A 24,850-nucleotide genomic window follows, 5' to 3' on the forward strand; every position below is an offset into this window, starting at 1 on the left:
TTTACAGATACCCCTTCCCCAGTACTGCCCTCGCTCAGCTGTGGAGAGGGGCTTTTGTCCCCAGTCCCTGACCCCTCTGGCACCATCTCCGAGGGCCACCCTGCCTCACTCTCTTCCCACCATATTGGGTCAACCAATAAGTCGCATGGGAAATACAGCTCCCATCTCTGATTTTAAAAGGTCAGGTGGGCCAACTGGGGCAGAAGTCCATGCTCCATTGTCTTGTTGGGGATCTCAAAATCAGGGATTCACCTCAGGTAAAGGTGCTGCTGCGCTCCCAGAAAACAAGCCACCTCCACACAAAGAAAGACAAAAGGGCTGTTAAAGCCAATGATTGAACCAGGGACCTTTAGATTTGCACACTAATGCTTGCCCAACTGAGCTACTTTGGTACCTGCATACTGCTATTTTGGCCTGCTGCTTCTCTGTCTGGGATGTTTTTATCAGCCATGGCCATGGCACACAAAAAGGACGTCATTGTGAGTGGCCCACGAAGACAAGACTCACTTTTGCCTGCCATGCTCAGCTTGACTTGCTTCCTCACACCATTCCTGCCTTAGTTCCCGGGTTGACCTGGTGGCAGAAGGGGACTGGGGGCCAGTGATGCGGGGAGGAAGTTGAGCTGGACCATGAGCTAGACTAGACTCTGACAGTAAGAGTCTGGCCACCACTTGCTGCCCCACCTTGTTGTCCTGGCTTCCGCCACCGGGCGTCATTTAGGAAGGGAAGTGGGGCTTCTACCTCCCCTCCCCGATTTTCACATCACAGAGGAGCACAAACAGGAAAACAAACGGCTGCTCCATACTTCTCCCATGAGAGGAACCAGACGACCTTAGCTGTGGTGAGTAAGAAGTGTCTGTTAGCTGACAGGGCCTGTCCTGGAGGAGCTGGAACAGCAGCTGACACCTCCCCCTTGGCTCCACGCTGTGGTAAATGCCCATTGCCTGGCTGCGTGGGTGAATGCTGCTCTGGGCTCTGGAGAAAGTCTGTATTGGTCCAGACTGGTTCAGACACAAAGTCCATCTAGCCCAGTATCCTCCTGTCTTCTGACAGTGGCCAGTGCCAGGTGCACCAGAGGGAATGAACAGAGCAGGGACTCATCAAGTGATCCATCCCCTATTGCCCATTCCCAGCTTCTGGCAAACAGAGGCTACAGGCACCATCCCTGCCCATCCTGTCTAAGAGCCCTTGATGGATCTATCCACCATAAACTTATCTAGTTCTTTTTTGAACCCTGTTATAGTCTTGGCCTTCACAACATCCTCTGGTTGACTATGCAACTGCCCTGAGTTTACCCCCCTTCCCCTGGCCAGGTTGTATATGGAAAAGAGGATGAGGATGAGGAGAGCCATGATGTGTCTGTCACTGGCTGGTGACTCAGTTTCCTCTAGGCAGCAGTGCTGCAGGCTCCTTTGGTCAGTTCCCATGCAACTGTGTCTGGGGAAGGAGGAGTAGAGGTTCATGCTCCTCAGCTCCCATGCCACCAGCAACTGGGAAATACAGGCCAAATGTAACCCTGGTAGCTAGGCTGGAATTAGCCTGGGCCAGGGTAGGGCTGGGGAGGAATTGTGGGGGGAAAAGACAGACACACCACCCATTCCCTGCCAACCCCCCTCACTCCTTGCAGCACAGCACCCCCTAGCATTTCTTCCTCTGTTGCGGGGACTGTCTGCTGCCTGCTTCTCCCTTAGCATCATCTCTCTCCACCCGGGGCACTAATATCAGCTGTCCTGTGCAAACAGGCAGGCCTCGGTGTGCTCCATGGCACTGCCCTGCAATTGTGGGGGAGGCAGCTGTTGGATGGAGTCATATGGAAATACGGGGGAAGGGCAGGGCTGGGATCCAGGGCTCCTGCATTTTGTGCTTTTCTCCTGCAGTTGCCTCAGTCCTTTCAGTGCGTTTCCTGTTCCAAATTAATTTGCTGACTTATGCAACCCACCTCAGAGATGGCTGCATCTCAGTGTTGGGTGAGGCATCCTTGGCTGCATCACTTCCTAACCATGTCCCTCTCCGTCCTGCAGGTGACCCTGCAGCACTCAGCAAACATCCGCAAGATTGTGGGGCACTTTGAGCATTGGGCAGGCAGGGGCCAGGCATCAAGCCCTTCCCCCCCGCCAGAATGGGACCCAGCACCCCCTACTTTTTACAGGGATTAAAAAGGGGCAAAGGATGGCAAATCAGAGGAGAAGAGGTGGCCAGGCTCTGAACGGGGCAGGGGGGAATTGACTGGTCAGGAGTGTCAAGCAGTTGGAGGCAGAGTTAGGAGAGGGACTGAAGAGCAAAATCAGAAAGGGGGGAAAGGAGCCAGAGTTAAGCCCAGGGATGAGGCGCTGCCTGAGGGTTAAACCCCAGCACAGGCAGGGGAAGAGGGTAACAGTAACCCTGGGGGGCTGCAACTACAGTGTTTGCAAAAATAGGATGGGGGAGCAGAGGGGCTTTTTTATCTCCCCTCCCACAGGCAGCACGTCTCAGCATGGGCTTCCCAGGGCTGGGCTCTTAAAGGCACAGGCACAGGCATCCCACTGCCTAGACACTGCAGCTCCTCTCTGAATAACCTACTGAGGTGCTGCAGTAGGAAACTCAATTCAGTGAAACTGGGCATTCCCTATACGCCCCCCAGCCAGAGGGCTGTGCACCCCCTTCCCCGAATTTCCCTAACACTTCCCCACTCCCAGGTGTTAAGGTAGTTACATACAGCGCTGCCAATGTTGTCATTGGTTGCAAATTTGAATGGAAATTGAAATGTTAACACACACTTTAAAAGCAGATACAACGTATGAAAAATACTTGTACCTGAGAAAGTATAACAGGTTTTTTTAAAAGTCTGGACAAAGACTGGTTTCATCACCCAGCTGTTGTGTTTGCTAACAATGTTGGTGCATTATGATTTGCAAGCAAGGTATGAATGAGCTCTCCCCTGACAGCTAGTGATGAGCCAGGGTTAGGGCGAGGCTTTGGGACCAGACTGTATTTACATGAACTCACCTATTCTGCTGAGGTATGCAGTGAACAGAGCTGTGCTGCCTCTGCTCTAGGTGCCTGGAGGAGGGAAGGTGTGTGGGGCTCCAGCCTGGGACTCTTCCTCCCTCCTGCCAAGGCCTGACTATTAATCCCAGCCCTGGCACTCCTTTCTTCAAGCGCCATGTGGGCCAGAGGAAAAGTGTGGTGGGAAGCACAATGGCCAAACTTGTGGGCATTAGGTGAAGCAGCAAGAATCACAACCATTAAGTCAAACTGCAGGACTGCAGACAGCAGTAGCCAGGGTAGCAAGTTCTGGAGCCCCAACCCATTGCAGCCATCCTGACCAGAGACCTGGCTCCAGCGGGTGTGAGTCACCCAGCAGCAGGGAAAAAACTCACTCTTGTACAACTGGAGACAGGAAAGAGGAGCACTTTGAGCTCCAGGGCTTTACTGCAAACCAGCACAAGGTCTGACTGAGATTTGAACTCAGAGTGCAGGATTCAGAATCCTGGTTGCTGAGTGTTACATCATGGGACCAGCTTATGTGGCCTTCTCTGCCCATCGGTGACCCTCACAGGGCTGGTTTGTGTAATGGGCCTGCTCTTGGCCCTTTATTAAAACTTGGTGGGGGGTGGGTTGGTTGGCTAGTTCCCAGTCCCAATAGAAGGGGGAAGGGCGAATGGGAAATCAGGACCCTGAGACTGACAGACCCCAGGGGCAATGGGGAGAGGCCAAAGCTCGAAGTTAGCCGGACTGACAGGCCAAGCAATCAAATGAGGGAGTCCCATCCTCTGTGTGAGCTGCAACAGTCTGGGCCAGAGTGGGGCGGAGCTAAGGAGAAAGCAGGAGCCCAAGAAGATCAGGGAGCAGAGCTGCACAGGTGTAGTGCCAGAAACTGCTGCATGTAGGAATTTGCAACCTGTAGCAGTTACTGATACCTGAGGTTGTTTTTATTTGCTGACTTGTCCTAATTGGCTAAAACTTGACAGTGGTTTCTCTAGCAAAGACCAGTCCCTGGCCCCTTGGTCCAGACATTCGCATTCACATCAGGCTTCAAGTTGAGAATCATTTCCCATTCCCGCTCTGTGGGAGGGGAGACTTTTGAAGGTGCTCTCTGTGCAACTGTACATGGCTAAGCAGGGAGAACAAACCTCAAATCCCCCCTGTGCTTTGGGAGCCAGGTTTGCTGTGGGAAATCTTCAGGCCTGGGCATTGTGATTATTGACCAGTTCATTGTGATTATTTATTCTGTGGTACTGAAACCTTATTATGCTGATGGCTGAGTGGTTAAGGTGTTAGAATTGATAAATCCAATAGTATTCCTCTCCGTAGGATTGAATCCTGCTCACAGCCTTTCACCCACGCAATACCTTTATACAAACTGATGCTCTCAATTCTCTCCCCACCCCAAGTAAATCCTGCTCTGCTCCTTTCATAGAGATGCCTAGGACACCACCTCACACTGTGTCCCTGAGGTGTCAGGCAAACTCTCAGCACCTGAAGTCTCTGCCACTCACCTGGTTCTGCTCCTCTCTTTAGAGCATGAAAGGAGCCGAGTCAGTGAATGCAGGGGTGCTATGGGGCTGCAGAACCAACAGGGGGGAAAAAATGGTGCTCAGCACCCACTGGCAGGCAGCTCTGCCCCTGCTTCGGGCCTTGTGGACAAGCTCCTGCTCTTCCCCTTCAACACCTCCCCCTGCCAGTGATCAGCTGTTCAGTGGGGTGCAGGAAGAGGAGGGAGAGGAATGGAGCAGGAAGATGCAGGGCAGGAAGGGGTGGGACTTGGGGGAAGGGGTGGAGTGGGGAAGGGCAGAAAGGGGGGGATTTGTCCCAGGTCCTGCACCCCTCTAGGGCCAGCCCTGAAGGGAAGCACTGACTATTACAGTGGCAATAAAACTGACCAGCATTGCGGGGGAGACTGAAGATCAGCTCTCATCAGGTCTCTTCTCTCCCCCAAGGTGAGCCAGACACTGCTCTCTCCTGGCTCTCACTCTAGCAGCTGGACACTAAGGAGCCATTTCCCCACAGGAAGTGCATTGAGTGCCCCTGTGGTGCTGGGGGGGAGCACTGGCGCTGCTGCTGCCTGTGGGGCTGGCAGGGGGGTTGATGTCTGCACAGACTCTCAGCTGCCAGGCCGGAGGGGGCACTTGGGACCTTATCAGACTGGCTCAGTGAAGATGGGGGGTTGACAGAGCAATACAGATGCTTTCCAGAGCACGGAGCAGCATCCGCCCATGCAGCCAGTCAATGAGCATTTCCCACAGCCTGGAGCCGAGGGGGAGGCAGCAGCTGCTGTTCCAGCTGCTCGGGGACAAGCCCTGCCAGCCAACAGACACTTCTTACTCACCACAGCTAAAGGTGCCCGGTTCCTCCGGTGAGGGTATGAAGCAGCCGTTTGTTTTCCTCTCCTTTTTGTGTGCAACTGCTGACAAAAACATCCCAGACAGAGAAGCAACAGTCCAAAATGCTGTTATGCAGCTGCCAAAGTAGCTCAGTTGGGAGAGCATTAGACTGAAGATCTAAAAGTCCCTGGTTCAATCCCAGGCTTTGGCAGGCCCTGTCGTTCCTCTTTGTGAAGGGGTGGCTTGTTTTCTGGGAGCACAGCAGTGCTTGCACCCAAACTAAGTTACTGATCTTGGGCTCTGCAGTAGGAAAACATTGAATGGGCTTCCACCCCTAGTTGGCCCACCTGACCCTTAATAATGAGAACTGTCTTTCCCAATATGGTAGGAAGAAAGTGAGGCAGGGTAGCCCTCAGGAATGGTGCCAGAGGGCTGCTAGGCAGGGATTGGGGATTGAAGCTCCTCTGGGCAGCTGAGCCAGGGCAGTACCAGGGAAGGGGCATCTGTAAAAGTGACCCCACACACCTCTCCTCCTCTGGGCACCTAGAGCAGAGGCAGGTGGTGCTGACAGCTCCAAGGGAAGGCTTAAAAGCCACAGAGCAACTGAGGTCAGGGCTAGAGGAGGGCAGGACCATGCCTAGGTGTGGCCTTCAAACATGCACAAAACACCCAGGCAGCCTTCTCCCTGACATGCTGAACACCCACTGAAGGTCACCAGCACGCAGGGCAGCTGCTGATGCTCTGTGGCCAACATCACAAGATGGTAGGAAGGCAGGGCCAGACTCCATGGTGGGGCCTCTGACTGGTCCCACTCAAGGTGCTCACTTTTGCAGTGGGGCAGGAGATTTTTCCCCAAGAGGCTTTTCCCCAGCTGGCGAGAAGCAGAGAAACACCCAGGCTCCGAAGGTGCTATATAGCAAACCCCCTCAAACACAGGGACTGGCGCACATTTGGAAGGGGGAAACTGCTCTACACACTAGCCCGGGCAGCCGCCCATTTTCTTTGGCAAGTCAGGAAGGGCAAAGGCTAGACTGGAAGCACCTGAGACTTCTGCCCCAGCCTTTGTGACACCCAACCCCCAACTCCTTCCCAGGGCTCTAGCTGAAGGCAGAGCATTGGTCTGAGCAGCCAAGAAGAGGTTCCAGCCCTGAAGGGAGCAGGACTTTCAGCACGAAGGTAAAAGTGCACCAGCACAACCACGAAGGGACTCAAACCCTCAATGACCTCATCTGAGGTCAGAAGCCTTATCCATTAGGCCACGTGATCACACAAGAAAAAGCCCTCCAGGCATTTCTTTGGAAAAGGCAGACACTAATACATCCGACAAAGTGGAGATTCACCCATGAAAGCTCATGCTCCAGTACGTCTGTTAGTCTATAAGGTGCCACACGACTCTTTGCTGCTTATGGAGACATTGTGTTTCTCAGGTCAGCTACTGAGGGGGGCCGAGACTCTCTGGGCACAAGAAGTGGAGTTCCCAGTGAGATGTGAGACTTAATTATCTGGAGCCGAGTGCAGGGCTTTGGCAGCGAGTCTCAGGCATGAGGGATTGTGGTGCAGCAGATGGACTGGCTCTTTAGGTGCGGAGATTTAGTCTCACTGAGGAGGAGGAGAAATCCTGCTGACAGGCAGTGTCTAGGGCCAGTGCAACCGCTAGGTGAACTAGTCAGCCGCCTATGGTGCTAAGTGGTTGGGGGCACCAAAAATCGCATTCAGGGGAGGCGGTGGAGTGGAGGTGAGCTGGGGCAGGGGGCTGTGGGGGAGGAGTTGGGTGACCTGGCCCCAGCCTGCACCGCTCTGCCAGCTCGGGCTGGGGGACGGGGTGCTGTGTAGGGAACCAAAATGTCTAGAGACAACCCCGAATAGATCATTTTTCCACAGTTACCGATGGCTGTTAGAATAGAGCTATTCAGGCTGCTTGTACAGGCCTAGACTTTAAGAATTTAGGTGTATTTTTATCACTTAGCTAGTGACAAGGGTATAAACCAAAGAACCAAAATCCCAGTCTGCCTGTGTCTGGGCCTTCTCTCCCTAGGAGAGTCTGAGCCCTTGTTCGTAGGTGTCATAAACAGATAGTTAAGGGTTAATGTCTCTTTTACCTGTAAAGAGTTAAGAAGCTCCATAAACCTAGCTGACACCTGACCAGATGACCAATAGGGGGACAAGACACTTTCAAATCTTGGTGGAGGGAAGTCTTTGTTTGTGCTCTTTGTTTTGGGGGTTGTTCGCTCTTGGGACTAAGAGGGACCAGTCGTCCATCCAGGCTCTCCAAAACTTTCTGAATCAGTCTCTCATGTTTCAAACTTGTAAGTAATTAGCCAGGCAAGGCGTTAGTCTTATTTTTGTTTTCTCAACTTGTAAATGATCCTTGTTTGCTTGAGAGGATTTTACCTCTGCTTGCTGTAACTTTGAACCTAAGGCTAGAGTGGTTTCCTCTGGGCTATATAAATCTGAGTACCCTGTAAAGTATTTTCCATCCTGATTTTACAGAGAGGATTTTTATCTTTCTTTCTTTAATTACAAGTTTTTTCTTTTAAGAACCTGATTGATTTTTCCTTGTTTTAAGATCCAAGGGGATTGGGTCTGGACTCACCAGGGATTGGTGGGGGGAAAGGAATGGGGATGGTTAATTTCTCCTTATTTTAAGATCCAAGGGGTTTGGATCTGTGTTCACCAGAGAATTGCTGAAGCCTCTCAAGGCTGCCCAGGGAGGGGAATGTTTTGGGGGGACAGGGAGTGATCCAGACAATAACTTCTGGATGGTGGCAGTGTTGCCAGATCTAAGCTAGTAATTAAGCTTAGAAGAGTCCATGCAGGTCCCCCACGTCTGTACCCTAAAGTTCAGAGTGGGGAAAAAACCTTGACAGTAGGCTAAGGCCTTTGGCTAAACAGCAGGGGCAGCCATATGCTGGGAAGTGAAGGGTCACATCCTCACCTCCCAAACCCGTCACACTGAACTAAGGTGGGGTTGGGCTGTTAGGAAGACGATCCTGTCCCAATAGTGCCCATCACCACCAGATAAAGAACCAGATCTTAAGGGAGCATCCGGTCTGGCAAGAAATCCCTTCTCAATGGTTGTGGTTGTGAAACCGTCATTTCTGTAGGGTTTATCTTTATGGCCCCCGCTTTTCTGTTGTCAATCTGTCTGGTCCTCTTATTCTTTCTGTCTGCAGCAGAATTAATTTTGCTGGGTGTAAGTTAATTAGGGGAGTGGGATGTAATTGGTTAGAGAATTCTGTTACAATAGGTTAGAATTGGTTAATTACATTTCAGTAAAATGATTGGTTAAGGTCTCGCTGAGAATATTACTGTATAAACTGGGGTCAAAGAGGCAGTGGGTGGGGAAATTGGACTCATGCTTGCTAACGGGGGGTAGGAATAGGGAACGGGGAACAGGGACACAGACAAGGCTCTGCAGTGTCGGAGCTGGGAAGGGGGACGTGAGGTAAACACTCTGCAGTGTCAGAGCTCATAGACTCGTAGACTTTAAGGTCAGAAGGGACCATTCTGATCGTCTAGTCTGACCTCCTGCACAACGCAGGCCACAGACTCTCACCCACCCACTCCTGTAACAAACCCCTGACCTATGTCTGAGCTATTGAAGTCCTCAACTCGTTGTTTAAAGACTTCAGGGTGCAGAGAATCCTCCAGCAAGTGACCCGTGCCTCACGCTGCAGAGAAAGGTGAAACCCCCCCAGGGTCTCTGCCAATCTGCCCTGGAGGAAAATTCCTTCCTGACCCCAAATATGGTGATCTGCTAAATCCTGAGCATGTGGGCAAGACTCACCAGCCAGACACCCAGGAAAGAATTGTCTGTAGGGATGTGGGGTAAACGCTCTGTGGTGTCAGAGCTGGGAAGGGAACACAGGGGAACAGACTCTGTCGGTGTATAGAGATCAGCCTGACTGGTGTGAAGGGCTTTGGAATCTGCTTGCTTGGAAACTAACCCCAGTAAACATCCCTTTGTCTGTGCTTCTGACTTCTGGTCTTTTGCTGCTTGCTGTCTGTGTGACAAGAGCCAGGGAAGTGGGCAGGGAAAGCCAAAGCCCTCTAACAATGGCTCCTTGCTCCTCTCCCTCTAGGCTCAGTGGTCAAGGATGGGCAGGACTCCAGGCTCTGCTTGAGGGATCCTGGCACAGGGGCTCCCTGTCCCTGCTCACCTCTGCTCCGTCTTCTCCCCTGAGCAAGCTGCCCCTGCTCTAATTCTCCTCCCTCCCAGGCTTGCCGCACTAAACAGCTGATTAGCACCGCAAGTCTGGGAGGCGGGAGAGGTGGAGCGGCGCCAGCGTGCTCACGGAAGAAGGCAGAGCGGAGGTGAGCTGGGGTGGGGAGCTGCTGCAGGGGGGGCTGCCTGGCTCTTTGCCATGGCCCCCGCCTCTGCTCCGCCTCAGCCCTGCCCCCCCCGCCCCTGCACTTACTGCATGGTCCACTCCTCTGGCTCCCAGCCATGCTGCCGGCGAGTGCTGTGGGGCGGTTCCCCCCTCCCCTCAAACTTGGGAGCCAGGGGAGCTGTCATAAACAGATAAGTAAGAGTTAATAGAACAGAAGTGCATCTTATCTCTTTGCCTGTAAAGGGTTAACAAGATCAGTGAGCCTGGCTGTCACCTGACCAGAGGACCGATCAGAGGACAGGATACTTTCAAATCTTGAGGGAGGGATGTTTGTGTGCTGTGCTGTTAGTGTTTGGTTGTTGTTCACTCTGGGGCCGCAGAGCGATCAGACGTGCAACCAGGTTTCTCTCCGATACAGGCTCTTATAAGTTCAGACTAGTGAGTACTAGGTGATAAGGCGAGTTAGACTTATGTTTGTTTTCTTTATTTGCAAATGTGTATTTGGCTGGAAGGAGTTCAAATTGGTATTTTGCTGAAAAGATTTTAATTTGTACTTGTATACTTAGGCTGGGAGGGTGTTCCCAGTGTCTATAGCTGAGAGACCCTGTAACATATTCCATCTTAAATTTACAAAGATAATTTTTACTGTATTTCTCTCTTTAATTAAAAGCTTTTCTTGTTTAAGAACTTGATTGTGGGGGAAGGTGAATTGTCCTCTCTATTTTGTGATTCAAGGCGTTTGAATCACAGTGATCTTCCAGGGTAATCCAGGGAGGGGAAGCCTGGGAGAGGCAACGGTGAGGGAAAGGGTTTACTTTCCTTGTGTTAAGATCCAGAGGGTCTGGGTCTTGGGGGTCCCTGGGCAAGGTTTTGTGGGGACCAGAGTGTACCAGGCACTGGAATTCCTGGTTGGTGGCAGCGCTACAGGTTCTATGCTGGTAATTAAGCTTAGAGGAATTCATGCTGGTACCCCATCTTTTGGACGCTAAGATTCAGAGTGGGGATTATACCATGACAGATGGTTACCAGCCATACCGTCCCGTCCGCTGCTTTGCAAGTTGACAGTGACAGTTACCAGTTATACTGAACCATCTGCTGCTGTCATGGGTGCTCCTGGCCGGCCTCGGTGAGGCTGGCCAGGGGTGCATGGACAAAAATGGGAATGACTCCCCAGGTCATTCCTTTCTTTGAGTTTTGTCTAAAGGGAGAGTAAGTCCTGTCTAGACTATCAGGCAAGCCTACTAAAGAACAAGAGAGGCAAACGGTCACTCTGAGTCAGAGCCCCAGACGTCCCACAGAAATGAAGAGCTGCATGCCATTCCAGGGGGTGCCCCTGCAACAACCCCACCTGTTGCTTCCCTCCTCCCCCACCCCTCCTGGGCTACTGTGGCACTGTCCCCCTGTTTCTCTGATGAAGTAATAAAGAATGCAGGAATTTGAAACAACACTGACTTTATTGCCTTTGCAAGCAGAGCTCAAAGGGGGCCAAAACCGCAGAATTGCGGCCACACTAACCCTAATCCGACATGGCAAATACCGACTTCAGCACTACTCCCCTCATCGGTACAGATATCGGTATTAAGAGCCCTTTATATCGATATAAAGGGCTTCGTTGTGTGGACGGGTGCAGGGTTAATGCGATTTAATGCTGCTAAATTAGATATAAACTTTCAGTGTTGACCAGGCCAGAGAGAGCAGCAGGTTTTCCCTACTGTTTCCCACTCTTGTTTTCTTGACTAGTTCTCCTCCACACCAAGTTGCTCTGTTACTTTGTGAGTCTGGCAAGCTCAGTTGGCAGAGCATCAGGCTTTTAATTGGATGGTCCAGGGTTCAAGTCCCTGGTCAGGTGATAAACTACTTTCCAAGATCTTAAAGTGTCTCTCTGGAGTCCTCTTTGACATAACTTTTTCTCTTCAGGATTTTCCCTTTCCTCAGAAGTCCCTTTTCTGTGTGTGTTTGAAGGGGCAACTTCCTGACAGCCCTTCTGTCTTTGCAGCCTGGAGGAATAAAGGCCTCTGGGCATATAGCAAGTTACTTCCCTGCACACACACACACACATACAAACACATAGAATATCCCTAGGAATTAGAATCACCTGCTGCTTTCCCCTTTCCTGCTGGATCCCCAAATGACGATGCTCTTCAACCTAAACCCATATCCCCTCTTTTCCCAGTGCACCTCCGTCCAAAACTTCAGTTCCTCCTATGCACGCTGCTTCTCACTCCGAACCAGAGCCTACTCCTCTTCACCCTTCTCCTCTGTCCCTACTCACAGCCCACTCAATCCCAACCCACAGGCCCCTCCTCCTCACGCTGCTCCTCAATCCCAACCCACAGCCCCCTCCTGTTCCCAGTGCCTCTAAATCCCAACCCACAGCTCCCTCCTTCCCTCCAGCAGCAAGTGCTTCAGACTCCCTCAGGAAGATTTTCTTGCAAGGTTTCGTGTATGAGTCTGCATGTGGATTTTACAGTATGCTGGAAATATGCTGGGTTGCTTGCTGAAATGATCACTTTTGCCTGGTGTTGGATTCCCAGTCTCCTTGTTATTGGGGTAGGAGAAATAAAGCGTTGTTATCCTTGTTGTGTAAATTGAGGGCAGCACAACTGTGCTCGGCAAACCCCGATTGAGGGACTCACGCTCAGTTCAATAGCACTTGCTAGGCAGGGGACAGGGGTTTGAAAGCCAAATTGGCTGGCGCATGGGTCCTAATACTAAAATTTAGGGGTTAGATCAGTGTTAGGACAGGGTGGTTGTGGAGGGATGAGTGAGTCCCTAGACAACATAGTGAGAGTAGTGCCTTCTTATTTTCCCCCCTTTCCACCCAGGATGGTAGGTGAACTCTACAGAGGCACCTCTGGGCTTGCACTGACTAAGGACAACAGCTGTGAGTGGGGTGCAGAGAGGGGATGGCTCATGTTAAAGGACTTGTGGTTGCTGGACTTATGAACCGTAGGGAGAAGGACACTGCCCAGCTTATTTGGGGGGTGGGTCTTTTCCTCTTGGTTTATGTTTATGCGTTGGGGCTGCTGACATGACTTCTGCTAACCCTGGGCTTACATTGCAATGTAGACATACCCTGAGAGGGCGTCTATAACGTAATAAAAGCAGTGTGGCCTGTCTGGCCTGGATCATCTGACTTGGACTCCTGGGGCTCAGGTTGTGAGGCTATAAAGTGCAGAGTAGACATTTAGGCTCAGACTGGAGCCCAGGTTAGGAGACCTTCACCCTTTGTGGGGTCTTGTAGGGTGGGTTCAAGCCCAAGTGCATACACTGTAATTTTATAACCCTGCAGCACAAGCCCCACAAGCCTGAATCAACTGACCCAGGGTTTGAGAATAGTGACTTGGGTGTGTTTATGACAGTGCAGACATAATACTACGCTATGTCCACGCTGCTATGAAACACCCAGGGCTGCCCCATTCCAGCTCAGGCTCCTGAGGCTTTGGCCATGGGGTGGTAAATTTGCAGTGTAGATGTCTCAGCTCAGGCTCAATACTGGGCTCTGGGCCCCCTCAAAGTTGGGAGGGAGTTTAGCAAGCAAAAAAGGTAAAACCGCAATGAAGTGCTACCCTGGACTCAATGGCATTTCTCCATTCATCTGCCTGCTTTGGGGCAGGGACAATAGTACATCCTGCTGCATTCATTATTTCATAGGGTGGTTTAGGATTTTCATTCTCAGACACTGGGCACAAAGCAGGACTCAACCTTCGGCATAAACTAAATGAGCTGGCCACAGATTCTGGCAGCCAAAATGAGCATTTGGTGTGAGAGTTCAGACCTGCCCCTGTCCCAGAGGGAGGGGGTCATCCATGAGGGGACTGGACCACTGACTTACCAGCTCCTAACTCCCAAACATTCAGTAACTCTGTTATCACTGCCTGTGTGTGTAATTTAAACCATAAGAAAATCCACACTGGGCTAGACCAAAGGTCCTTCTGACAACAGCCAAGAGCAGGTACCCCAAAAGCCACTCAACAGGGCACCACTGGCAGTTATTATCCCTGCCTCAAAAGCAGACAGACTAATGGAGAACTGCCATGAGTCCAGGGTAATACTTCCCTGCGGTTTTACCATTTCCACTTGCTAAACTCCCTCCCAGCCTTCTGGGCTCCTAGACCTATCCTAGTGTTATGTCTACACTATGATTAAAACACCCAGGTCACCTGTATCAAAGCCCAGGTCAGCTGACTCAGGGTTATGGGACTTGGACTGCAAGACTATAAAATTACAGTGCAGACATATGGACTCAAAGCCAACCTCTGAGACCCCACAAGGGGTGAGGGTTTCTGAACCCAGGCTTCAGTGTGAACACAAATATCTGCACCACAGTTTTTAGCCTCTCAGTTCTAGCTACATGAGCCCAAGTCAGATGACCCAGGCCAGCCATGCTGCCATCTTTATCCCGGGAGAGATGGACTCTAAGGGTACGTTCTCATTGCAATGGAAGCCCAGGTGTGGCACACTGTGCTTAAAGCAGCACCCTGCAAGCCCCATATTCACCACTCTCATATAGTGATGATACGTTTTGAACAAAGTCTGCCTGGTGAGGTATCATTTTAAAAATCTTGAACTGTTCATCTATTGAACTTTAATGTCTTCTTGCATTCTATGTGCTCACATTGGTTTGGGAAGTTATGAATTTTGCTCTGTGTGCATTACAGAAATATGTTATGAAGTTGGGAAATGCCCCCTACCAGCCTATCAGGTGCGACAAGGGAGGAGCCAGACTCACTGCTGGCCTATTAAAGGTGGCTACAGTCCCAAGGACTATCCCAGGAACCGTGTACAATGCAGACTTCACCGAGATAACACAGCAACAATGGACACTGCTTGACTCACATCATAGCAAAGGAGCTTTCTAGAAAGTTGGAAGAAACTATGAAAGGGGGGAAGAGACATCATGACTTGGCATCTCTCCCCCACAAATCAACAGCTGGAAACACACCTGGATGACAAAACTGATTCATAAATCAGAAGAGAATAATAATAATACATTCAAACCAAAGTCCCCAAATAGCTAGTACTGGTTTTTCAGCCGAAAATTTTCAGTTTGGGGAATTTTGTTTTCGCAGTCAGACCTTGCCAAGGGAAGCAGGGAGAAAATGTTTGAGTTGCCTCCTTCAGAACAGCTTAGCCTAGACACTCTAGCTTTGGGTCACTGTCATGGCTTTGCTGAGAACTGGGGTATTTTAATAATTTGGGGAGGTCTCAGGGTGTTTGGGGGAGATTATGAGGCTGTTAGCTTTTGAGATAAAACTAAGACATACAGGACTAGAGAATTTTTTTTTAGAAATCTGAGACTTAGACATTTTATTTAAAGCAAGGGAGTTTCTGAGCAGGGTTTTCTTTGCAAGAAGCAACATTGTTTGATCTGTCATTGTACCAAAGGGGGAGATGGTTGTCTAGAAAGGAAGAGTGAAGACTAACTGAATCCAATGAGGATGGGATTCAAACCCATGCGTACAAAGCACAATGGATTAGCAGTCCATCGCCTTAACCACTCGGCCACCTCATCTGAGGTGTCAGGAAATGGACAGGACGAGAAATCTAAGGCCAGCAGAGATAGGGACACTAAGGTGTTCTAAAATACTAAGCGGAAGCAGGGGCTGAATGAGCTCCCCCCTCACACATACTGACCAGCTGTGGGAAAGGCTTCAGGAACAGACCATGTTTGCATAGACACACCTACTCTGCCTAGGTATGCAGCATCATGGGGCCGCTTCCCCAAAATGACCATTTTTAGCTGGTGGCGAGTTACAAATCACTTTAGCACTGAGTGGTATGAAATGTTATTATCCTTCCTGCATGAGTGAAGGGCAGCAGAACATACTTAGTCGGTCCTGATGGGTGAGGAATAGCATTTATTGGACTGCATAGAAGTGATTCTGAACGTCACCCTAAAGCAGTGGTCCTCAAACTCATAGACTCTAGGACTGGAAGGGACCTTGAGAGGTCATCGAGTCCAGTCCCCTGCCCTCATGGCAGGACCAAATACTGTCTAGACCATCCCTGATAGACATCTAACCTACTCTTAAATATCTCCAGAGATGGAGATTCCACAACTTCCCTAGGCAATCTACTCCAGTGTTTAACTACCCTGACAGTTAGAAACTTTTTCCTAATGTCCAGCCTAAATCTCCCTTGCTGCAGTTTAAGCCCATTGTTTCTTGTTCTATCATTGGAGGCTAAGGTGAACAAGTTTTCTCCCTCCTCCTGATGACACCCTTTTAGATACCTGAAAACTGCTATCATGCCCCTCTCAGTCTTCTCTTTTCCAAACTAAACAAACCCAATTCCTTCAGCCTTCCTTCATAGGACATTTTCACACTGTGCCCTCTTATCCATGGCTGTGGGCCCTCGGAGCCACAGTTGAAAACTGGGGCTGGGAGTGGGGTGTTGCTTGCTGAAGAGAGGGGTGCAGACAGGGGCAAGTGGGTCGAGGCCGAGCTGGCAGTCAGGGGCCCAGGCTGAGGGTGGGGTTGGAAAAGAGCTGGGACAGAGTTGGGCTGACTGGTGCTCCCTCCATGGGGGCTGGCTCAGCCCCTGAGGTGCCCCTATGAATCTTCCTCTTTGTTCCCCTAGGAGTCATGCCCCACATTTTGGGGACCACTGAACCCTACACGTTAAGCAGGGGCTAGTGATGCCAAAGCCCAGGGAAAGGGAGAACAAGTGCAGGGGCCTCAGCACTGGAACTAGGCCCCCTCACTTCTGTCTGTGGCTCTGCCCCCTGCTACACCTTCCACCCACAGCCCCATCTACTATGTCACCTCTGTTCCACCCCTTCCCCCACTAGCCCCACCCTGTCACTCCTTTACCCCTGCCCCGCTGTGGCCCCAAGATCAGAGAAGCTCTGTGCCCCTGCTGCAGCCCCCGGGCCGTAGCACGGAGTGAGAGCTCCTCCAGCCCTGGGGCTGACATGGGGGAGACTTTTCCAGGGGGACCTAATTTCTCCAGGGCCCCTAGTCATGGGCTCCACTGCCCCTTGGTGACACAAGGTTTGGGGAGGCTGAGCCCCCCCGAGCCTCCATTATGTGCTGCCCAGGCTACCACTGCTCAGTGTGTGGCCAGTCTCTCTGTGTTCTTGTTTGTGCTGGGGAGCCTGGCTGGCCTTAGGGGTGGGGCCCCCCGTCAGCTGCCCAGGGCTCCAGGGGGTCAAAGGGCACTGTGTGCCAGTGCAAAGGTGCTCACTGCTCTCCCCTGCCCCAGTGCTCCTCCATGGCCCCATAGAGGGTTGGGGGGAGAGAGGAGCAACACTATGTGCTCCATGCATCCTGGTCACTTTCCCCACCTGGGCTGTGCTGTGAGGGGAGCATCAGAAGCTGCTGCTCTCTGCCCTCCCCTTATGCAGCCTGGCTGAGCAAAGTGACCCGGATGCAGGGAACTCAGGTGATGTTGCTTCTTGCCCCCGCACCCCACCCCCGCAGCTCCTAGGGGTGCCCAGAGGAGCAGCCTTCCAGGGAGGAGCGGGCAGCAACGCGAGCTGCTCCATGCACACAGGTCACTGTCCCCACGTGGGTGCAGGAGGGGGTGCAGGGGTTAGGGTTGTAGGGGGTGCAGGAGAGGGGCAGTGGCTGGTAGCACAGGAAGGGAGTGTGGGATTTAAGGGCAAAGGGGACACAGTGTAGGGGTTAGGGCACAGGAGGCGGCAGGAGATAGGGGTGAAGGAGGTGCAAGGGTTGGGAGTGCAGGAGCTGGGGGGAAAGGGGGACGGGGATCGTCCAGGGGCGATGGGGAAGTGCTAAAGTACAAGTTTTGCCCAGGGCACCATTTCCCCTAACGCTGATCCTTGAGAACATTTCTTGCTGGGAGGGGGAGGGGAGAGAGATGAGGCGTTTTCTCTCTGTTTCTTTCCTCTCCATTTTCTGCTCCTTCCTTCAATTCCAGAAACCTCCCTTGTGTTTCAGACTGTGCAGTGACGCCCTCCCCACCCCAGGCCTCTGGAGCCTTTGGAGCAGAAAGATCCCAGGAGCTGAGGAGGAATCCAGGGGTGAGTAGCTGGCAGGAAGGAGTCCTAGCAGCTCTTCTGGGAGTGCAGGGGAGAAATGACTCCCCCTTCTCTGGATTCTCCCCATGGGGCTCTGGGGAGCAGGGAGCGTTTTGTGATAAATTCCATCCAACATCCCCCTTTGATCCAAGCCGAGGGACATCTCAGCTCTGCACGTTCCCCTTCGCAGCACCAAACAAGGGATGTTTTCCACTGCCCAGGAGACCCAGCCAGGGACTGATGTGCTGGAGATATGTTGGGAAAGGGACTGTCTGAATTCCCAAGGCAGGAAAAGAACAATCTACAGCAACATCATTAACCACAAACACGCTCTAACCATGATCCAGCCAGTAGGAATTCTTGGTGTTCAGCCATGGCCACATGTACAGAGCTGCACAGCAGTGAGTTTGCTGGGGAAGCTGGTCTGAGCAAACGATTGGAAATGACCCTTCAGTGAGAACAGAACCGGAGTGTAGAAAAGCCCCTGTGTTAAGTGGTTGTGGCTGAGGGCTTAGGGAGCTGGGGTATGACACCACAGGGGTCTTTCTGTGGAAGTTTGATTTTTGCAAGCTGGAAAGGCTGGTGTGTGGTGTCTTCATGGCTGTACTTTCAGTGATGCAGGTTTCTCTATCCCATTGTTCCACGGGCATCCACTAGATTGCCAGCTGCCTTTCAACTGCAGTATGGAGACTGTTTGTGTGCGGGGAGAGACAGTGTGTGTGTTGAGGTAGGTAAGACTGGATCATTATTATCCCTACTTGAAAGACGGAGAAGCTAAGGCTGAGAAAGGAGAATTGACTTGTCTTAGGTCACACAGCCAGTCAGTGGCAGAGTTGGGAAAAGGACTCAAGAGCCTTGATTTTGAAACTAACCATCAGATCTTGAATTTCATACATGGAATGACCTGAGTAAAGTGCTCTCACATGAGCTGCAGACCAACAACAGTGCACAGTAATTATTCAGCAAGTATTTGAGGAGAACTGCAATGTTAGAGAGAATCAGGAACTGCTCAGAAACCATTAATGCAGAGAAGCAGCAAAATTCTTCAAACATATGACTGGTTATGACTTATTTACTTGGTCATAAAAGAGAAGAAAAAGGACCTGAGTCTCCTCCTTGTCAATAACCCCCTGGTCAGCCAATCAGGGTAGAGCCTGAGGACGGGAGGCTGAGGGTTCTCACCAGAGGCCAAAGGATGGCTCAGGTTACTGGTGGGGATCACTGCCCGAGCACTATCTCAGCCGCACATTTTTGGGTGGACCTCCCATAGTGGGAGCTACAGAGCACTCCCTCGCAACACACACACACACACACACACACCCCCCTCACTCTTGGTGTTGGGAGGGGAACAGGTGAAAGGACAAAAGAAGCAAGAGACAAAGAGAAAGGAGGAAGGGATGGATGGGGGAAAAGGTGAAACAAAAAGGACAAACCCTAATGTCCCCAGTGAGTCTAAGGGACAAAATCTCAGGTGTGGAATAAAATTCAGCCTCCTTAAGCTCGTGTTTTCCATGCCTAGAATTCAACTGTCACCATATGGATCATACTGAACAGGTTTCAAACCTCGAGGAGGCTCTTACCTTCTGAACAGGGACGGCTGTTTTCTAGTAAAATCACGAAAAGGGAAAGAGAAAACCTGAAAGAGGTTCCTCCTGGCGCTCACATACATGAAACCGAATACTCTCTCAGTCCTCAAAGAGAGACCTGGAGAAGGAGACTTGCTGAAGCAAAGCCACGGGGTCTCTGAGGTTTCCTTGGCCCCTCGCCGCCTCTCCTGCCTGGCTGATGTCAGCATCTCTCTGTGAGGTCATCACCTCCCCACCACCTTTGACCAATAGTCTTAGCTCCTGCAAAAGGCTTTTGTGATGTCACTGCCACACCCCTGCCTTGCTGTGCTATTGTCCTGCCCCTGGCCAGGCACTTCGGAGGTTGAGCTACTCCCTGTGGATCACCCCACTCAAAGACCGTTCATTCTAGGAAGCAAGCCAGTAGTTTTGGATCATCTGCAAAGTTTGTCATCTCACTGTTCAGTAGATCATTGATTAATATGTTGACTAGTCCTGGTCCCAGTACAGACACCACTAGATACTTGTTTCCATCCTGAAAACTGACCATTTAGTCCTACCCTTTGTTTCCTATCTTTTAACTAGCTTTTGATCCATGTGAGGACCTTCCAGAGGTGAAAGTAAGCCGGTATGTTACGGTATGGGGCTTGGCCAGTGCAAGAGCCAGTACGCTGTGCCAGCCCGGCCTGTCTTCCCCAGGCTGGTGATTTAAAGGGTCCATGGCTCCCTGCTGCGGTCAGAGCCCTGGGCCCTTTAAATCACCTCCCAAGCCTCTTTGCCGGAGCCCTGGGGAGCAAATCACTACCGTGGATGCTGCTCTCTCCCGCTCTGCGAACACAGAGCAGGGGTGGCAGAAGCTTCCTTACAGTGGGGGGGCACTGTTATCCGAACTGTGGCACCCCCATGACACTCCTTCCTTAAGGACCCCCACTCACAGCACCTCTCCCCTCGAGGCCACACCCACAGAACGCCTCTTCCCCAAGACTGTACCCTTTCCCCTCCCCTCCATCATTTGTCCTAACAGCCAATAAAGAGTAGTGGGGCCATGACCCTCTAACCCCCCTGTTCCAGCACCCCCGACACAGAGCTAAGCAGGCAGCAGTGTGTATGTGTATGTGTGTGTGTGTGACAGAGAGTGCTGGGCTGTGCTGAGCTGAGCCAGTGAGAGAAGGGGGGCTGATGTCGGGGCTGTCCCCTGCCTCAGGACTGGTTGCTTCCAGCAGCTGTCTAAACTTAGAGACAGTGTGCCGACACACTCACTCTTCTGCAACACACACACTGTCTCTCCTCCCCACACACACATGCTCTCTACCCCACCACGCACATTGCAGTTGAAAAGCAGCTGGCAATCTAGTAGGATGCCCATGGAACAATGGGATAGAAAACTGTATCATGTGATGCTGTACCAGCCCGTGAGGCATTGCAAACCCTTCCCAAAGCACCCTGCAGCCAGTTGCACAGTGAGATAGCTACCACAATGCACTGCTCTCTGTGGCCATCCAAGAGATGCTAGCATGGATGTGCTCTGGTGACACGGGATGGACATGCAACAGCTGTTCAATTAAAACACTTTAACTAAAACCACATCACCTATTAGTGTAGGCCTAGTATGAGAGTGAGACAAGACCTAGCTCCATTGAAATTAAAGGACCACAACTTCCTCTGTAGTTAGCAGGAATTCAACCTGTGCAGGGAGACCACAATGGATTTCTAGCCCATCACCTGGGCCACTTGTCCACAACTACTTGCTTGACATGTGACTCTCACTCTAGTTCTGTTCTTCCTGAGTGATGCATTCCAGTTTCCTCAGACTAGCTTCCACAATGCACACACTGCTGTGCCATTATAGACTCATAGACTCTAGGACTGGAAGGGACCTCGAGAGGTCATCGAGTCCAGTCCCCTGCCCTCATGGCAGGACCAAATACTGTCTAGACCATCCCTAATAGATATTTATCTAACCTACTCTTAAATACCTCCAGAGATGGAGATTCCACAACTTCCCTAGGCAATCTATTCCAGTGTTTAACTACCCTGACAGTTAGGAACTTTTTCCTAATGTCCAACCTAAATCTTCCTTGCTGCAGTTTAAGCCCATTGCTTCTTGTTCTATCATTGGAGGCTAAGGTGAACAAGTTTTCTCCCTCCTCCTGATGACACCCTTTTAGATACCTGAAAACTGCTATCATGTCCCCTCTCAGTCTTCTCTTTTCCAAACTAAACAAACCCAATTCCTTCAGCCTTCGTTCATAGGTCATGTTCTCAAGACCTTTAATCATTCTTATTGCTCTTCTCTGGACCCTCTCCAATTTCTCCACATCTTTCTTGAAATGTGGTGCCCAGAACTGGACACAATACTCCAGCTGAGGCCTAACCAGCACACAGTAAAGCAGAAGAATGACTTCTCGTGTCTTGTTTACAACACACCTGTTAATGCATCCCAGAATCACGTTTGCTTTTTTTGCAACAGTATCACACTGTTGACTCATATTAAGCTTGTGGTCCACTATGACCTCTAGATCTCTTTCTGCCATACTCCTTCCTAGACAGTCTCTTCCCATTCTGTATGTGTGAAACTGATTGTTCCTTCCTAAGTGGAGCACTTTGCATTTATCTTTATTGAACTTCATCCTGTTTATCTCAGACCATTTCTCCAATTTGTCCAGATCATTTTGAATTTTGACCTTGTCCTCCAAAGCAGTTGCAATCCCTCCCAGTTTGGTATAATCCACAAACGTAATAAGCGTACTTTCTATGCCAACATCTAAATCGTTGATGAAGATATTGAACAGAGCTGGTCCCAAAACAAACCCCTGCGGAACCCCACTTGTTATACCTTTCCAGCAGGATTGGGAGCCATTAATAACTACTCTCTGAGTATGGTTATCGAGCCAGTTATGCACCCACCTTATAGTAGCCCCATCTAAACTGTACTTTCTCAGTTTATCTATAAGAATATCATGCGAGACCGTATCAAATGCTTTACTAAAGTCTAGGTATATCACATCCACCGCTTCTCCCTTATCCACAAGACATCATGACTTGGCCTCTCTCCTCCACAACTCAGCAGCTGGAAACGCACCTGGAGGAGAAAGACTGAACTGATTCAGAAATCAGAAGAGAATAATAACAATAATACTTTCAAATCAAAGTCTCCAAACAAAGTAGTATTGGTTTTTCAGCAGAAAATTTTCAGTTTGGGGAATTTAGTTTTCTCAGTCAGACCTTGCCAAGAGAAGCAGGGAGAAAATGTTTGAGTTGCCTCCTTCAGAACAGCTTGGCCTAGACACTAGCTCTGGTTCACTGCTCTGGCCTTGCTCGGGTTGAGGGTATTTTAATAATTTGGGCAGGTCCCAGGGTGTTTGGGGGAGATGATGAGGATGTTACCTTTTGAGATAAAAACTAAGAAATACACCACTAGAGAATTTTTTTTTAAAGAAAACTGGGATTTAGACATTTTATTTAAAGGAAGGGAGTTCTGAGTAGGTTTTGTTTGCAAGAAGCAACATTGTTTGATCTGTCATTGTACCAAAGGTGGAAGATGGTTTTCTACAAAGGAAGGGTGAAGACTGAACACATCTGGTAAGGATAGGATTCAAACCCATGCATGCAGAGCACAATGGATTAGCAGTCCACCACCTTAACCATTCGGCCACCTCATCTGAGCTGTCAAGAAAGAGACAGGAGGAGAAATCTAAGGCTAGGAAAGATAGGGACAATAAGGAGTTTTTAAATACTAAGCGGAAGCGGGGGCTGAATGAGCTCCCCCCCTCACATCTAGTGAGGAGCTGGGGGAAAGACTTCAGGAACAGACCGTGTTTGCACAGATACACCTACTCTGCCTAGGTATGCAGCATCATGGGGCTGCTTTCCCAAAATGACCAGTTTTGGCTGGTGGTGGGTTACAAATCACTTTAGGATTGAATGGAATGAAATGTTATTATCCTTCCTGTATGAGTGAAGGGCAGCAGAACATACCTAGTCCGTCCTGATGGAGGGGTGGGTGGATGAGGAATAGCTTTTATTGGACTTTGTAGAAGTGATTGAGGACATCACCCTAAACCAGTGGTCCCCAAACATTTCACACTGTGCCCTCTTTTCCATGGCTGTGGACCCTTGGAAGCCGTGGTTAAGAACCGAGGCTGGGAGTGGGGCTGTTGCTTGCTGGAGAGAGAGATGCAGACGGGTAAGGGGGTCAAGGCCAAGCTGGAAGCGAAAGCCCCAGGATAAGGATGCGGTTGGGGAAGAGCTGGGACAGAGTGAGGCTGAATGGTGCTTCCTCCATGGGGGCTGGCTCAGGCCCTGAGGTGCCCCCAAGAATGTTCCTCTGTGTCCCCCTAGGAGTTATGCCCCACATTTTGGGAACCACTGAACCCTACTTGCTAAGCAGGGCTAGTGATGCCAAAGCCCAGGGAAAGGGAGAACAAGTGCAGGACCCCCAGCACTGGAACCATGTGAATGGGCTGTAGAAGAGGGGCAATGGCTGGTGGCACAGGGAGTTAAGGACAAAGGGGGCACAGGAGGGGGCAAGATTAGGGGTGAAGGAGGTGCAAGGGTTGGGAGTGCAGGAGCTAGCAGTAAAGGGGGAGTGGGGATCATTCAGGGGCAATGGGGAAGTGCCAAAGTACAAGTTTTGCCCAGGGCACCATTTTCCCTAACGCTGGTCTGAGCAAACAATTGGAAATGACCCTTCAGTGAGACCAGAACCACAGTGTAGAAAAGCCCCTTTGTTAAGTGGTTGTGGCTGAGTGCTTAGGGAGCTGGGTTAAAAAACAACAGGCATCTCTCTGTGGAGGTTTGATTCTTGCCTGCTAGGCAAGGTTGGTGTGTGGTGTCTGCATGGCTGTATTTTCAGTGTCTGATTACCCATGGTGCCACAGGGAGCCAAGTCTAGACATATTCAGAGGCTCTTTGCCAGGGTTTCTCAAACTTCTTTTCACTAAAACCCCCTTCTGCTGAAAAACACCTTACTACATGGCTCTGGAAAGAGGGACCAAGCCCCTCCACACTGAGCAGAGGCAGATCAGACAAAGCCTGAGCCCTGCCCCAGTTGGGGGAGGGCGAAAACCAGAGCTTTAGGGATTCAGCCCTGGGGAGTGCGACTCAGACTTTTGGCTTCAGCCTCAGGCACCAACAAGTCTAATGCCAGCCCTGGCAACCCCATTAAAACAGGGTCACATCCCACTTTGGGGTCCTGACATAGTTTGAGAATCACTGCTCTATGCTGAGGGGAGGGAGTTTTCCTGTGGGTGTAGTTGATTCACGTCCCCAAGAGGTGGCAGCTATGTCAGTAGGAGAAGCTATATCGGTGGGTGTGCAAGTTGTGGTGTTTACCACATTTAAGAAGTTTAATAAAACCCCATTTTTAAAACCATCTGTGGTCTGGGAATGGTAAAGGACGTCGATGAAGCAGGGTTTGTCCTTGAAAGTCCTGGAGATCACAATTCCATGCACCTATTGTCATGGGGGTATAGCTCAGTGGTAGAGTGTTTTTTGCAGCTCATGTGGTCTTCACGTCAAACCCCAGTGTTCTTCTATAACTTTCTTTCTTTTTTTTTAAAAAAGGAAAACATTTTCATTTCCATTCTCCATTATGTTCAGGAGCTCCACTATACAGGGGGGCTTGATATGAATGTAAACATTCAACATTTCACTGTCCAAATGCAT

The 24,850-nt window shown here is 50.6% G+C and overlaps 2 protein-coding genes and 2 non-coding genes across 4 annotated transcripts in view; 2 read left to right on the forward strand and 2 right to left on the reverse strand.

Annotated features, from left to right (window-relative positions):
• LOC127041343 (zinc finger protein 551-like) overlaps positions 1 to 24,850 on the reverse strand; it is an 804,136-nt gene that overhangs the window by 122,343 nt on the left and 656,943 nt on the right. The window lies entirely within an intron of this gene.
• Positions 1 to 24,850, forward strand: part of LOC127041337 (translation initiation factor IF-2-like) — a 126,328-nt gene that overhangs the window by 100,006 nt on the left and 1,472 nt on the right. The window lies entirely within an intron of this gene.
• Positions 5,442 to 5,514, forward strand: TRNAF-GAA (transfer RNA phenylalanine (anticodon GAA)). Its single transcript has one exon. It is a non-coding gene; the product is annotated as a tRNA-Phe (tRNA).
• On the reverse strand, positions 15,068 to 15,149 carry TRNAS-GCU (transfer RNA serine (anticodon GCU)). The gene has a single exon. It is a non-coding gene; the product is annotated as a tRNA-Ser (tRNA).

This window comes from Gopherus flavomarginatus (assembly GCF_025201925.1).
Source record: "Gopherus flavomarginatus isolate rGopFla2 chromosome 13 unlocalized genomic scaffold, rGopFla2.mat.asm SUPER_13_unloc_2, whole genome shotgun sequence".
NCBI classification, from domain to species: domain Eukaryota; kingdom Metazoa; phylum Chordata; order Testudines; family Testudinidae; genus Gopherus; species Gopherus flavomarginatus.